At 39.4% G+C, this 17,455-nt stretch overlaps 1 protein-coding gene across 5 annotated transcripts in view; it reads right to left on the bottom strand.

Annotated features, from left to right (window-relative positions):
• KTN1 (kinectin 1) overlaps positions 1 to 9,292 on the bottom strand; it is a 101,951-nt gene extending 92,659 nt beyond the window's left edge. For 4 of the 5 annotated variants that reach the window (XM_059182167.1, XM_059182169.1, XM_059182171.1 and 1 more), the window contains exon 1: positions 9,157 to 9,292. The gene's annotated coding sequence lies outside the window, so the exon portion shown is untranslated. Of the gene's footprint in view, positions 1 to 8,857; positions 8,966 to 9,156 lie in introns of those variants that run through there. The other variant, XM_059182168.1, reaches the window with a different exon arrangement.
• Between the last annotated feature and the right edge of the window lie 8,163 nt (positions 9,293 to 17,455).

Raw genomic sequence — 17,455 nt, 5'->3', positions numbered from 1 at the left:
CTGCAAATTTCAGCTCATTAGTGAGTAGCAAAAATCAACTTAGTGGGTCTTAATCAATATTCTTATTTTTAATGAAATGGACTAGCATCACATAGGTACCTTTTCTTGAACATTTTTTGTTACAGATGTGGCACATCTGATAGCGTACTGAGTCTCACAATGTAAAATTTATTACAGTAAGTAGTAACAAAAAGGTTTTTCAAACACTATCCTGGGAAAAAAATTTTTAAAAATAAGAAATAAATAAAACACTATCCTAGAGACATTTATGTATGCAAGTGTACAAAAAAACCTATGCAGGGTGTTCACAGCATCATTTTTTTAAAACAGCAAAAGAAAAGTGGAAACAATTGAAATGCCCATGAACAGGTAATTAAGTGAAAAATATTCACACAAACAAAACAAAAAGTTCAAATACAAAACAGAAAAAAATATTTTAGGTATAAAAGTATAAAAATATATGTGGCAAAACTACAAAAAGAAAAAAAAGCAAATATAAATGGTTACTTCTGGGGCAGAAAAGCACCAAAAGGAATCAAAAGTTAGGATAATGTTCCTGAACCGCGGATTAGGTACAAGGTTGTTCACTGTATCCTTACTCTGTATCTTACATATATCTTATAAATACTATTTTTATGTACTTAGTTTTAAAAGAAAAATTTTTTAAAATAAAGTTGAATGAAAGGTACACAGGTATTTGGTACAAGGTCACTTCTTTTGTATTTTATCTTTAAATTGCACAGACACATTCTATATTCTCTTGTACATCCGAATCATTCAGTATTTGTTTTATTTGAGAGCAAGCAAGCCCGCACAAGCAGGGGAATGGTAGGGAAGGGAGGTGAAGAGAAGAGGACTCCTCGCTGAGAAGAGAGCCTGATATGGGGCTTGATCCTGGACCCTAGGATCATGACCTGAGCCGGAGGCAGGCACTCAACTGACTGAACCACCCAGGCACCCCTCAATATTTGTTTTAACTTTCAACAAAATAAAAAGATGACAAGAACAAAAAGGTCAACGTAAGTTTAAAACTAACAAACAGGTATATACTTCCCCCCTTCTTAAATGTATACAATATAATTACTACAGCACTAAATACCTCTAGAAAGTTACACTTTGAAACAAATCCTCCATGCCCCAAAATAAAAGCAAATACTTCAAAATATAAAGAAATTTCTAAAATCTTTACCAAAAATACCTAGGGTTTTCTTGACCTACCAAAAAGCTACCTTAAGAAATCAAATATAGTAACCCAAAGTAGTAACTAAAACTCCTTATACCAAAGTAATGTTATTTTAGGGGCACCTGGCTGGCTCAGTCAGTGGAGTGATTGATTCTATCTCAGGGTTTTGAGTTCAAGCCCCATGTTGGGTATAGAGATTACTTAAAAAAATAAAATCTTTAAAAAAAAAAAAGTAGTATGTTATTTGAAATGCTGCTGGGATGTTTTGCTTAAATAAAACTGAAAGAATATGGAATATAATTATTCAATTCATGCCAGATAAATAATGCCAGACAAGCAGACAAGAATGCAGCCTTGCCCATTTTATAGTTATTTTATATTTATAAGGTATTTTTTTTCTCCCTTACCCCTATTAAACAAGGTAAATGCATGGGTTATATTTTACATAAAATTCCAAGGCTAATCTTAAGTGCGTATTTTACTTGAAAAGTACTCCAAAAATTTCCAATTCAGAAAGACTCAGTTCAGGTTAAAACTAAATGTAATTTTTTGGACTCTCCCCCACTTGCAACTACCAAAGGAACAAAAGAACTAAGACACTTTTACAAAGGATCCAATTTAACCTTAAATTACAGTTAACATCTAGGTCAAACTGAAAGAAATTACTTCCATCAGAACAGTGTACCAGCCACGTTTTATATACCACAGTACATGAAAACTGTATCTAGAAATGAAGAGTACCAAATGATATGAGAAATTCACATCACAGAAATCGTAACTGTCAGTCAACCTCATTCAGGTTAAGAAAACTATAAAAAGAATTAGAGCACATTTCAAATAAACATGACTTTCCAATAAACTAAGTACAGGTCAGAAACAACATAAATGAATTCAACCTGTGTGTAGATATTTAGAAAGTAAGGAAACATCCTAATCAGCAACATAGCACTCAGAACACTTGGGAGCTTTCAGTGTACAGCTTAGCTTGTTCTAGTTTATTTCAAAGACAACTAGATCTAAACACATGTAATCACTAAATTATGTACACATTTTACTCAAAACACATTAATGATCAACAAAGTTAACTGGTACTAGGCACAGATACATTTTTGCTAAAATTCGTGTATTAAAAGCTTTCCATTCCGCTCCCAAGAGTAACCCTAAAACCCTTATTCTGGAGGTTTCATTTTACATGGGATTTCATATCAATCAACTAGCCTTGCTAGCAGAGAAGAATGGCACAAATGATAAGCAGAAGGCTCAGTGAGTCCTCATCACGTTCAATCAAGCAATTCATTCATTGAACTGACCACCACCCACCAGAGATAGAGTTCAATGGTAAATGACAAAGTTCCCACTTTGTAGCGCTATATTCTTATAGGTGAGACAGCTATCAAGCAATATAAATAAGCATATACTATAATGGTTGGTAGTAACTGATCAATGAAGAAAAATAAGGCTGGGACAAGGAATAGAGTATTTTAGGCAGGGTGGTAAGGGTTGGGCCTTTCTGATATAGCCACTCAGCGATGCCTACAAGATCACATGGCAGTAACTCATAATACACAGTCAAAAGAATTAAAACTAAAAAAATTTCTTAGGATCCAGAACAATCATAGTCCATCTATTTTCTACATAAAACATTTTATGGCATTTGGTTTAAAGTTGCTTTTTCTATTTCCTCCACTTAAAAAATTTCAAGTTCTCAAATTTAAGTCACTAACATTAAGAGCCAATCCTCTAACTCTGGGAGAAAAAAAATCTGTGTAACATTAATGTAGTTTTCTAACACCTAACAGATAATTGCACATGGACAGTGCCTTATTTTTATTTTTTTTGAAGATTTTATTTATTCACTTGACAGAGAATATAAGAGAGAGAGAACACAAATGGAGCAGCAAAGGGAGAGAAAGAAGTGGGCTCCCTGCTTAGCTGAGCAGGAAGCCCCATGGAGGCACCCCTATTTTTAAGACATCTCTACACCCATTGTGGGACTTGAACTCCACCAATGATGGACCACACTCCACCAACTGAGGCAACCAGGCACTTCCTTCCTTCCTTTTCCTTCCTGCTTTCTATTTTTAGAAAGCATACTTACAAAACAGCTCAATGAGTGAGGACAGACTCTAGGGTCAGAACACCTCAGTTCACATTCAGGTTCCTCCTCTTGCTGCTCTTTGGACAAATTATTTAACCTGTCTCCCTAGTTTCCACCCAATAGTAACAATCTCATAAAACTGTTCAGAAGGATTAAATATGGTACTGTACAGAAAGTGTTCACAGAGACTTACAGTACTCTAATAATTAGCTATCTCTTATGTAGCAACTAGTAAGATAATACAAGCAAGGCAAATGAGCCTTAGGCAGGTTAAAGATAGTAAGTTCACACATACAGTAAGTGGTACTAACTAGCAAGACCAAACTTAAGCTCTTCAGACTCCCTACCATGCTTTTTCCATTACACCAAACATTATATAAAGTACTGAGAAAAAAGAAAATTGCATAAAACCTAGGAGTTATTAAAGTTTAAGACGTGTAGGTCTCCTAAGTACGGACTTCCAGCTTATTACACCAGGCCAGACTGTTTCCCTGGCAACTTAAATGACTCATGAGCAAAAATAAGTAATAATTGCCCCACATTTTCCAGTAAGAATGTAGAATATCAGGTCTCTTGATAGCCAATTACTGAAAACCATATAAGTTCTGATAACTAATCATAAATATTACTAACCAGTCAAAATAAAGAAATGTGGATAAAGGACATTTTCCTCAAGTAATGGTAGGCAGCTAGGATCCTATACCGCAACAAAACCTTTTCAATATGGAAGCTATCTTCAAGATTCTCTTCCACTGCAGTAAATGACATTTCTCCCCTTGGTAAAAACACAAGAGCTAATATCTACAGAAAGCTAAATGTTTCTGGAGAGCAGTCTACTCTCCTATATACTCATTTATTTCTATAAATTCATTAAATAGAAGATTAAAAACAGAAGCTGTTATTTCTATAAAAACTAAGTTACATCCTTTGGAAGGCCTTAATGAAAGGAAAATCTAGAATGATTTTTAACTTGGAATGCTTCCCAGAGCCCAGATTTTCACTCCATTTTAAAGAAACCAATACTAGAGGGGCGCCTGGGCTCAGTGGGTTAAGCCGCTGCCTTCGGCTCATGTCATGATCTCAGGGTCCTGGGATCGAGTCCCGCATGGGGCTCTCTGCTCAGCAGGGAGCCTGCTTCCTCCTCTCTCTCTCTCTGCCTACTTGTGATCTCTCTCTGTCAAATAAATAAATAAAATCTTTAAAAAAAAAAAAAAAAAGAAAAAGAAACCAATATTAGAAACCATAGGCAATGCTTCCAGGGTATAATTTACAGAAAAAAGATCAGTAACCCTTACTCAGAGACTGATCCAAATAAAAAGACAAAAATAAATGTTTTGAGTTAAAAAAAAAAAAACACTTAAGGTACATATAGATATGAGTTCTTGCTTCAACCAACTTTTTAAGTCACCTAACCAATGGTCCTAATCGCACAGGGAAGGTCCAGAAGATCTTAGCACTCTAACATCACTACCTCCAACAAGGAATCCCAAAGGCTCTTGCCACTTTTCTTCTGTTCTCTGTTCCTGCGTAAGGAGCAAACTGAAAACTCCATGTGTTCAAGAATGAATCCATCACAGAAAGAAACTGCAGGATAAGGATTTAATTCACTTACAATGAACAGATATTTAATAAATCTTTACTTTGGATTTAATAAATCCAAATAATAATAAATATTTATTTATTAAATAAATATTTAATATATCTTATTTAATAAATCCGAGACCCTTAGGATCCATCAATAAACAAAACAGACAAAACGCCCTGTCTTCATAAAGGTTACATTACAGTATGTACAGTATGTATGGCAGAGAGGAGAGACAATGAACACGATTAACAACGAAACTATATAGTATATTGGAAGGTGCAAGTGCCATGGAGAAAACAGAGCTGCATACAAGACTCATTAAGTAGGGGAGTGCAGCTTTATTTTTTTGTTAAGACTCATTTATTTATTTATTTGAGAAAGAAAGGGAGAGGGAATCTCCAGCAGACTCCCCAACTGAGCTTAGAGCCGCACTACGGGGCTGCATCACCACCCTGAAATGAGGACCTGAGCCAAAACCAAGAGCTGAAGAACGCTTAACCGACTGAGTCACCCAGGCATCCCAAGGGAGTGCAGCTTTAAATAAAGCAGTTAAGATAGACCTTTTGAAAAACATGTGAAGAATAAAGATTTGAAGGAGACGAGAGAGTTGGGCATGCTGATATCTTAGGGAAAAATGATCCAAGGAGGGACAACAGTCAATTTAAAGGCCTTAAGACAGCAAACAGGGCTGGAAAGAAATAAGTAGGGGGTAGAGCAGTAGCTAACTTGAGAGGTAAAGGATATGGAAGAGGAGATTCTATAAGGCACTGCAGGCTATAGGGACTTTGGCCTTTATTCCGCAAATGAAAAGTCACTGCAGTGTTTTGAGAAGTGATTGGATCTGCTTGAAAAAGACTAAGGGAGCTAGGGAAGAAGCAGGAACGCTTCTTCCTTCAGGAGGCTAATCACCAAACTCGAGGCTAAAGATAAGATGGTGGGGACCAACTTAGCAAGCAATACAGGTGGTAAGAAGTGACCAGATTCTGGATATACTTCCAAGATAACACAAAGCCAAGAATGCCAAGTGTAAAGGATAAAAAAGAGATTAGTCAGGAATGACTCGCAACTTTTCTTTTGCCTGAATATTAGGTAGAGCTGCCATCAAATGAGATGGCATAGACTGCACCATAGGAGTTTTAAAGGGAAAAATGGAAGTTAGCTTTGAGTTGACTACTTCACCTACAAGTGGAAAAGCAGAACAGGTTGTCTGGAGTACAAAAGGAAAGCCTGGGCTGGAGATATAAATATGGAAGCCATCAGCCATGACATTGGATGAGATCACCAAGGGAGTATAAAAAGAAAAGTGAACCAAGGACTGAGCACTTCTACTTCAAGAGTAGAGGATGAATCATAAGGTAGAAAGAGCAAAGCAATTACTAGGAGAGAAACCCAAAAAGCAATGTCCTGGAAGGAGGGGAGAGTATAAACAAATTAACTTGGGTTCTACTTAGTGTACAAATCACTTTGCTGAAACTTTAAGCTAAAAGTTCTTAATCCACCTGTGGTAAAGATGATACATAAAATACTACATCACAACTTTTTCGAAAGGAGTGGAACATTTCTTAAAAAATGCCTAGGAATACTCTATCTCCTAGCAGAGTCTCTACTAAAACTAGGCTTAGTACTAAAAGTACATTTTGCCTATCCTTCCAACGTTAAAGCCAATGGGGTGAGGGGGAAGCCTAAATGGTTTGCTCTCTCTCTCAAAGATCCAAAAATATTTAAACAGCAAGTGAACAGCCTGGCATGCAAACAATTACAAATTATCATTTCTTTTTCTACAGCTCAGCTACAGCAAGTTAAGTTCATCAAACTCCTTAATTCACAGTACTTAAGTTTTTCCCGTTTAATTCTGTTTATAGAAAAAGTAGCTTACACTCTTACCTAAACCAATGTTTTCCTTTTGATTTGCACATGAACTACATTTTTAAGATCAGAACATCCAAAGTCATGTTCACAAAAACTGGAAGAGAAAGCAGTAAAACCCAACTCTATTTATGCATAAGAGTAATCAATGTCATTTATAAAAAACCAGTTACTTGCTTCTAACCTCTAAGTATACTCTGGATTTACCTTCAATGTAATTAAAAACATAAACAGTACAAGAACAAGCAGCTTATAAGATGCTGTCATCCTCAAATATTTTAATGTTCCTGCAAAGCATGATTTCTCTTCACTTCTTTATTACACATTAGAGATCAGATCCCTAAAAAACCCAAAACCTTCCTGGAAACATTAGAGATCTTTTAGATTAAAACTTTCTTTGCAATACAAAAATTAGAATAAATATTCAATTAAATATACATCTTTCCATATCTTTTCAGGTAAAATTCAATTTTTACTTCAATAACAGTAACAATTTTAACATGAGTCCTTCAGTCCTTCAAAAAAGCCTTCACTTATTAGGCCCTTTAGAAAAGCCATATTGACTGTTATTTAACATCTAATTATTAAAATGTTTTCCCTACTCAAAGGAGATTAAGGCCTACAAACTGGAAGAAGACTTGGAGTGAGAGATCCAAGAAAACACATCATCAAGCAAGCAGAAGAGACACTGATGTTAAGGAAAAATACAAAAAATACTAAATTGGGAACAAAATCATAAATGGTTCTCCATATTGCTGACCCTGAGTCATCAAGAAAAGGTTAAATAATATTTGATATCCTTTATAATTTTAAAGTGCTTAACACATTTACGAAAAATTTTCATTATGCTTTCTTATCTTTTAAGTTTCAGTAGGAGTCTCAGAAAGGTAAACAGAACACCTCATTCTCCAAGCACACCTGACAGATACTGTTATGACTGCTCATGCTGCAAAATTAGAAAACTCATTTCTAATTCAATGTTACGGAGGGAAATTAATGTTTTTCTTAGAACCTACCAATAAGCCCAGCTACTTCTTGTTAGATCCTAAGACAAAGGGCGAAGGGGGAAGCTTGTTTATGAGAGAACACAGTAAATACCAAAGTCTACAGCAAAGCAGGTCTACCAGAGTACTCTGTTATTCTTGGGAAGATCATCCCAATCTTGTTAGCAACCGTTTTAGCCAACCTGGAGACGCCGGCTAGGTGAGGTAGCACCAGTGCAACCTAATTTAGCAAGAACTCAAACTTTAAATCAATTCCTACTCAATTCAAAGTGTTTCGTACATCCCAAGGTATTTATCTATAGCAAGGCACGGGTGTCTAAAATCTTCAGGACTTTCCACAAAGCATCTCAAAAAAAACCCACAACTTTAAACAGTCAGCTCTTTAGACAGTGCATATGCACACGTCTGCTATGGAATCCTTCTCTGATACAGGCCCAAATACGAATTTCGATTCCTCCTTCCTCCCGGGAGAAGGAATGTCTAAAATTAAACAGCCCGCTCTTGAACCTAATCAAGCTGCTGCTGGACGAGGTTAGGATGCCGCTCCCCGTGCTGGGAGCTCCCCGTCTCTGGTGCACACACACTCCTTCACGACAAACGTGTGTGCGGGGCTGCACATCCCACACCAGGTGTCTGATTACCGAACGACTTTTCTAGGGGGCCGGTTTGATTTTCCGCGGAGCTCCCCAACGCCAAAAATCTCATTGTTGGAAACCGAAAGGGGGAGGGGGAATCGCTAAGGAAGACACACCCCTCGGGGAGAGGAAGGGATAACTTCCCCCGGCTGGAGGGCGGTCCACATTTTTCCAAACTCCCCTCAGGCCGCTTTCCTAGCCCCAACCGCCCCCCACCGCGACCCGGGGACTCGCACACGGCGGTGGGAGGGAGCACTGGGAAGGGGGCCAGCGCCGGTTCCCTAAGTATCCGGAGGGACAGCGAGAACTGAAATTCCAGCATGGCGTAAGCATGGCCCAGCTCCGGCCCAGGGACGCCGCCGGAGACGGGCTCCCTCTGTCCACCGGCCGAGGACGCGGTAATCCGCCTTCCTCCTGGGGGCCCTCAGGCCCGGCTAAAAATAGGTGCCTCGGTCACCCCAGGGCCCTCTCCGGCCAACCTCTCACCGGGAGACATCCCCAGGAGACTCCGCGCCCGCCAGCGCTGCCGCGGAGCCGGGGTCGGGCCCTTAGCGGCCCGGCGAGGCCAAGCGGTCCCTCGGAACTCTCCCGCCGCGGCGACCCGGCGCCCGAGGCCTACCGGCGAGGAGGGGCAAGCAGCGGGCGGCGTCCGGGCCCCGGGGCCGCGCCCCCCGTCCGGCTTAGCCCTCCCGCCCGCCCTGGGACACCGCGGCTGGCACAACCCTCCCCCCATGCGGTCCCCGCGGTCCCCGCGACCGGCGCCAGGCCCGGCGCGGCCTGCTTACCCTTACTCTGCGCAGCCGGGAAAGGAGACCGGGAAGACGCGGCGGCACGGGCACTACAGCCCGGGCCGCCCGCTCTGAGGCGCCGCCACCACCGCAGTTGCTCAGGTGCCGTCGCGCCGCCCGGCAGGAAACGGGCAGCTTCGGGGCGGGGCGGCCCCCGGCACGTCCCGGCGTCTGGGCCGGCGGTGCCCGGAGACCGGCCCCTTAAAGGGACAGGCGCCCGCCGCCTCGACCTCCGCGCGCGCGTCCGGGGGCTCCCGTAAGCCTCAGCGTGAGGCTGGTTCGGGATTCCGGGGCTTTCCTCCCGAGGCAATGTCCCGCAGCTAGGTGGGGGGGGTGGGAGCACAGGGTTTGGAGGCTCAGCGGAATCCCCTTCATTCATTAGCCCTGCTCTCGTTCTCTCTCCCTCTCCCCCCTTTCGCCAAAGCTGGTTTCGTCTTGCGTGGCCCTCCCACTGAAGAACCACCTGGCCCCCACACTGGATGATTTTTTTTTTTTTTAAACCTTAACCAAATGGTACCCGATTTCACCCTGCCCGTCCTGAATTTCCTCCCAGAAATCACTAGAAAACGAAATCTTCTTCTCCTCCGTCTCCAGAGTTTGCCTGAATTCTCCTCTGGGTAACCCCAGCTTCAAGCGGAGAGAGAAATGAAAAACCGACCCAAACAAATTGTATGCAAATATTATGAAGCTGTTGTGTCTGCCAGCTGGTGGCCATTCATTAAGCCAGAGTAAATAACAAGAAGCTGCAACGGAAAGAAGAGGTTGGCCCGAATCCCTGCTTATTAGTTCGCTCTTTGCTGAGAGGATAGCAGCGATCTTCCTGGTCTACTGGCAAAGGAGAGGTGCTGATTATCATTACTGATTGCTCATCAGTCCCTTGCAAAATGCCAGGCACTGCCCAGAACACACACAAACACCCCAAGCTCTCCTCAAACGTTATGGAAACTCAAAATGATTGAAACGCTTTCAATCATTTGAAGATGGGGACTGAGATAAGTAAAATTAGGGACTCTTCACTAACTCCTCCCCCTACATCCTGACCTGGAGGGAATAGCAGCAGTCTTCAAGGAATGAACATCAGAACAGTTCCTACACCAACAGAGAATCTCCTGTAAATGGGCTGGCTAAAAATGCACTTGACATTTGAATTTAATTATTTTTGTCTAAGCTTTCTAGAGCACCCCCAAAATACAAATGAAAACTGAAAATTATGTGTCTTCACATAATTAATTATGTAAATAATAATTTATTAATTTAATTAATTAATTTAATGTGAAATAATAATTTCACAAAATTATGTGTTTTCATCTCACAGCCTGAGATGTTGAAAATTCTGCCAGTCTGCAGCCACTATGTCCTCCAAAGATGAATTCTGTCTTATTTTAACTGTCCTCCTTTTTCCTTTCTCAGTAGTGTAATTCAGTCCCTCAGCTGCTCCAGTGCTCCCAAAGCAATCTACCTCTAAACCATTGGATGTCTCCTGAGTGTGTGCCCAAGGATCCAGCTCTATTGAAGAGGGAAGCCATTAGACCCAATACAAAGGGGGCAGTGCATCATTTGTATAATGGAGTTTAAGGACTCTTTATTAGCTTACAAATAGCCACCTAATTCCCTTGGGTTAGTACTAAAGCACGTTCTAGGCTAGAATAAAAATTTCTATAATTTTCATGACTAGAGTAAAACCTCAGTGTCATTTTAGAGACAGTAATATTTAAGTACATTTATACATAAGACAATAAGAGGAGTTTGGGGACATGTTTACCCTAAATACACTAAGTTTTACAATCAAAGTACACTTATTTTTGTACTCTGCAGTCTGAAACAAAGAAGCATAAATGTATCAGCTATTTAGGTTTTTCTGGGTGATTGAACTTTGACTTAAAAGGAGAGTGATTAGTTGCTTCATTTTTATAAGCTTCCTATTTATTCTCATCTTAACAAAAACACTAACTAGAACTGTTATGCATGGTAAACTCTATTAAGAACTAAGACATATCCTCTAAGTTTTGAAATATAGTACAATTAACTATAATTAGCATGTATAATTAACTTAAAACATAATTAATTTTGGTGGCTGCTTACTACCTTCCAAAGCTACTGAGAGAGCAACTAACCTGCTAAAAAGGATTATTAGCATCTGAGGTATCTCTAATTGTAACAACTAAGAAATAAATTAAATTGAAAATTTTGAAGTGTAACACTGTTACCTAAGAGGACTGTGTGTGTGGGGGGGGGGGGGGTGTCTCTTTTTTTAATTTAACAAAGTGCAATTTACTGGAGCGTGCCTCCCGATAATAATTCTCTTTGTTCTGAATTTTGGAAAAGTTTTAAAGACACAGTACACATCTCTCCAGTGGAGAGAGAAGGAGCTGGCTATTCCTGTTTTTACCAGGGAAGATTTCCCAGAAGTGGTGAGTTATGTAGAGATCTGAGTAATATGTGAGTAAAGGATTACATCTCCACCAGATCATGAATGTGAGGTGAAAGTATAATGAAGCGATTCACAGAACTGAAAGTAAAGGGCAGATTCCAGGTATACTTCTCTTCCCAAGTAATGGAATGCGGAAGCACTTGGGAACATCTGCAGGAGCTGATCTACAAGTAATCAGCTATTCCAACAAAGTATCTGGCACATAACTGTGCTTATTTGAATCTGAACTGTGCCCCCTTTGACATGTACTTGCTTCAAGCATATGGTATTCAAGTGCTTTCATGACAAATTGTTACCAATCTTTGCACAAAGAGGTAGGGTCTGTGTCTCCTACTCTTGAATGTGGGAGGGCTCTGTGACTGCTGTGACTAATAGGATACGTTAGAAGTAAATATCCCAAGTTCTGGGCCCAGACTGTAAGAGACAGGCAGCTCCACTTCCTGTCCCTTGGAACCATTGATCTTAGAACCCTGAGCTACTGTGGGAGAAGTCCAACTACCTTGCTGGAGAGACCATGTGGAGAGGTTGTGAGACTACATGGGAGTGGGGGGTGTGGGGGGAGGACCCACCTGGGCCTAGCCTTCTAACTGTACCTACCACTGTGCCAGATATATGAACGAAGCCTTCTAGAACCCCAGATCACCCAGGCCACAAGTTAAATACCACCAAGGGGTCCTCAATACCACGTGGAGGAGAATAATCCATCCAGCCAAGCCCCAAGTGAATTTCTGCCCCCATATAATTTTTATGATTTTTAAGTTGTTTGTTAATCAATAATAGATAAGCAGAACAATCTTTCTTCCACTTCTAAATAGCTGCAAGAAATACGAGAGTCTCATATAAGCAGAAAGGATTTCCAACGTTACCCATACAACCCCAAGACTTCACTGGGGGAAGTCTTCAAGGGAAACATGGGCAGGATTGGGTAGTGATATAAAGCTACTTGATAGCATAATTTAATATTATCGAAACCACCTTCATGTCTCCCATCTTCAAAGTCTTGTCCAAGGATCGAAAACTTGTAGATTAAATGAGGAAAGACAAACCAGTACTGATTGTATCTATGCACAGTGCAAGTGTTTATTGTACACTAGTTCACACAATTACCAAAGCCACCCTATAGTATAGTACTAGGCTTACACTGGATAACTAGCTTAAGGGCACAGAACTTAAAAACCAGCATCTAAACCCAGACTCCAATTCCACGCGTGTGCCACTGTACTATGTTAACTTCCAAAGTATAAACCTTTAGGTACACAAACATTTAAAACCTAAGTTTTCATTTATATGTAGGTTTCACTTACTCAAGATGTCTTTTCTGTCATTAGCATAAATAAGGAGCACACATATAACATTCAACTAAATCAGCAATTTGAAAATGGCTATCAGCCACTGTCCTGTAAACTCTAATAGAATTCAGTATTGAAATGGGAAAAGAACAGTCTCTTCAATAAATCCTTCTGGGAAAATTGGCCAGCCACTTGCAGAAGAATGAAACTGGACCATTCTCTTATACCAAACACAACGATAAACTCAAAATGAATCAAAGACTTAAATGTGTGACAGGAATCCATCAAAATCTTAGAGGAGAACAAAGGCAGCAACCTCTTTGACCTCAGCCACAGCAACTTCTTGCTAAACATGTCTCTAAAGGCAAAGGAAACAAAAGCAAAAATGAACTATTTGGACTTCATCAAGATAAAATCTTCTGCACAGCAAAGGAAGCAGTCAACAAGACTAAAAGGCAACCTACAGAATGGGAGAAGATATTTGCAAATGACAACTCAGATAAAGGGCTAGTATCAAAGATCTGTAAAGAACTTATCAAATTCAACACCCAAAAATCAAATAATCCAGTCAAGAAATGAGCAGAAGACATGAACAGACACTTCTCCCAAAAAAAAAAAAAAAAAAAAAAACATACAAATGGTTAACAGACACATGATAAAATGCTCAACATCACTTGTTATCTGTGAAATACAAATCAAAACCACAATGAAGTACCATCTTACATCAGTCAGAATGGCTAAAATTAACAAGACAGAAAACAACAAAAGTTGGTGAGGATGTGGAGAAAGGGAATCCTCTTATGCTGTTGGTGGGAATGCAAGCTGGTACAGCCATTCTGGAAAAGAGTATTTAGGTTCCTCAAGAAGTTAAAAATAGAGCGCCCTTACAACCCAGCAATTGCACTACTGGGTATTTACCCCAAAGATACAGATGTAGTGAAACAAAGGGGTACCTGCACCCCAATGTTCATAGCAGCAATGTTCACAATAGCCACATTATGAAAGGGGACAAGATGTCCATCAACAGATGAATGGATAAAGAAGAGGTGGTGTAAATATGTATACAATGGAATATTACTCAACCATCAGAAAAGATGAATACTTACCATTTACATCCGTGTGGATAGAACTTGAGGGTATTTTGCTAAGGGAAATAAGTCAATTGGAGAAAGACAGTTATCATATGGTTTCACTCATGTGGAATATAAGATACAGTGCAGAAGACTACAAGGAAAGGGAGGGAAAACAGTGGGAAGAAATCAGAGTAGGAAACAAACTATGAGAGACTCTTAGCTATGGGAATCAAACTGAGGGTTGTTAAAGAGGAATTGGGTGGGGAAATGGGAAAATTGGGTGATGTGCATTAAGAAGGATACATGATATGATGAGCACTGGGTGTTCTACGCAACACAGTTGCTGAACACTATCTCTGAAACCAGTGATGTACTATATATTGGCTAATTGAATTTAAATTTTGAAAAAAAGAAAGAAAAATGAATTCAGTATTGAAAACATACACTTTGTCTTAGTATACATAGTAACTGGAAGAAACGACCTTTAAATTTAAAGCCTCTTTGATACCTGACTCCATGATTTTATAAGGACTTTTGTTAAATAATTGAATTTGTAATCACAGAACCTGGTTTTGCCCCCTAGCTGTGCTCCTTCCTAGCTGTGTGACTTTGGACAAGTCACTTTACTTCTCAGAGTTTTAGGTTCCTCCATGATTACAGCAGATAAGAGTACTTAGCTTTAAGCATTAGTGTGAGAATTAAATGAGATTGTGTGTGTGTGTGTGTGTGTGTGTTTAAAGTAATCTCTACACCCAACATGGGACTTGAACTCACATCTCCAAGATCAAGAGTCACATGCTCTACTAATTGAGCCAGCCAGGTGCCCTGAGATTATGTATTTTTAAATATTCTGAAATAAGATGGTAATAATGTTATTATAGACTAACCAACCACCTTATGACAGGTTCTTACTCAATATGAATATTAAACCATGTGTTGTTTAAACTAAATTATATCTGAAGTATAAATATGATATCAGCTGCTTTTTATATACTGCTTAAAATTGCTAATTCTAACAACAGTTGAGTGAGACATAATTATGCCCATTTTACGGTTGAGAAAGCTGTCTCCAGAAGTCAAGTAACCTGCTTAGGTCAAATGGCTCGTTAGTGGCAGAGCTGAATCTGAAATTCCCAAATCCAAGCTTCTTCCACTCTAACCCTGACATGCCAGTAGGCTAGTGGATAAACTGCTTGAACAGTGTTAAAAAAGAGAGAGCTGATATCTCTCCTTTCACCTCAGGCCAAACCACTCCTACCCCTACCCATTAGGCAGAAATGGTTCTTTTCCCTTAAAAAAAAAAAAAAAAAAAAGTTATGTACAATTCAACATTCTTCCTCAAACATTGACTTCACAGTTAAAATGTTTAGTAAACCCCCCCTCCCCAATGTAATCCTTCTGTTAGTCTAACCTCCATCTTGGACACCTTTTTAATTACACATTCATTGTTAAAATACACTTGGCAAAGAAAAATAAATAAATAGAAAGAAGCAAAATAAGTAAGTAAATAAATAAGTTTATTACCTATACAGCTATAGAGTTACCAGAGGTAACATTTTAAAATTTTTGCCATTTTTAAAAATCTGTGCACATTTTTATCATAAGCAGGATTATAAATGCCAAATGAAGTAACATATGCAAAAATTTTAGATAACGTTCTGTTTTTTATCATCTATTCTTTCTGACTTTAACTCAGGAAGCTGGCAGGACTGCTACATATTAAAGAGACAGAACAAAGAAATGTGATAAGTTACCCTTGATTGGATCATCATGCAAAGAATGTTATGAAAGACATTTGGGGTACAAATTGGGGTTATCTGAATATGGAATGAGTATTGGATAATACTAGAGGATGACTGCTAATTTTCTGGTGCATAGCAATATATGTGATGGCAATAAATAAACATGTCTGATCCCTTTATTTTTCAGAAACACCTGTTGAAGTATTTAGATGAAAAATCATGATGTCTATAACATACTTTCAAATGATTCCCCAAAATTATATATAAATAAAGGAAATATGGGGAAATGTCAACAACTGTTGAGTCTAAGAGGTAGGCATGCAGGTGTATATTACACTGTTTTTCAAATTTTCTGTACATTTGAAATTTTTCCACAATAAAACACTGAAGAAAAAAATCCAAAAGAAACATATGTTTGTTAATAGGAAATTTGCAGAAAACACAAAAATGTAAGGACCAAAGTCAGTGTGGTTTTAAACCTTTTCTTGTATCTTCTGATACATTTCTTTGTAAGTACTTGAAGACTTTAGGAAAATGACCCTCACAGTGTTCTCCTTTCTCTAATCCAATTACTACCCGTCTTACTTTTCAGTTCTCGCCTCATCTTTGGGGTCCTCTCTTAACATTTTCATGGCACCCTAACAACCGATGCTACACTTTTACTAATCAGAGATCTAAATAATGCTCAAGGTCAAAGAAGATTAACTTTTCTTTCTTGAGTCTTCCCATGACAAGGGTCACTTGTTTGGTAGGTTTCACCTGTTCATTAGTATTAGCTATTTAATAAGGTCTAAAGAAAAAAAGTGGTCAACACGCAGGCTGCTTAGTGTCACATTAAACAAAACAAAACAAAACAAAACAACAACAAAAACTAAACAAAACTCTCTTTCACACTATTGTCTACAAGTGTTATCCTAACCAGCCATGTTGCAAGGATGAACCATGGCCTGAGGACTCAGGCAAGAGAACATGGACATTTCAGCATAAACCATCACCACTCCTACTCAAATAATTCTTAAGAGTGTGACCTGTTGAGGCCAGATCAAATCAAACAAAATAAGCAATATTTGCAACATGTATAGCATCACATTAGGTATTTAAATATAAAATGTACATCTAAAAATTTTTGTTGCCAGGGGCACCTGGGTGGCACAGTCATTTAAGTGTCCAAGTGTCCCATGCTCAGAGGGAAGAGGCAGGGAGAGAGAGGGGGAAGCAGACTCCCCACTGAACAGGGAGACCAATGCAGGACTCCATCCCAGGACCCCAGGATCATGACCTGAACCAAAGGCAGACACTTAACCAACTGAGCCATTGAGGTGCCCCTGTTTGGGAAACTTTGTGCTTATGAGACAAGGTAAACAGATTGCAAACTCCATTATAAATAATCATCCTGTGAAGGCTGTAGAATAATTCCTCTGGATGCTGACTCATACACAGAACTCTGAATGTCAGCTCTCCTGGCCTCCTCAGGGACCTTATTTAATCAGCAATACCCTTTCTGTCTGTTTCTTCACTCTTTCCCTCTCTGTCAGCCATTCATGCATTCAGGGCTCTCTCCACTCAAATGGAGGGAGAAGAGACATTCCTTCAAACTCTAGACTACCCCATTTCTTCCAATGCCAGGTTTTTTATTGGTTGGTTGATTGCTTGGTTAAGAGACAACTTACTTGACTCTATTCTCACTATTCATTCACTTACTCCTTATACTACAGCAATCTGTGACCACAACTGGTTTCTGAAACACTTCTCATCAATGAT

This window comes from Mustela lutreola, chromosome 7 (assembly GCF_030435805.1).
Source record: "Mustela lutreola isolate mMusLut2 chromosome 7, mMusLut2.pri, whole genome shotgun sequence".
Lineage (NCBI taxonomy): Eukaryota > Metazoa > Chordata > Mammalia > Carnivora > Mustelidae > Mustela > Mustela lutreola.
This window is presented reverse-complemented; position numbering and strand designations above follow the sequence as displayed.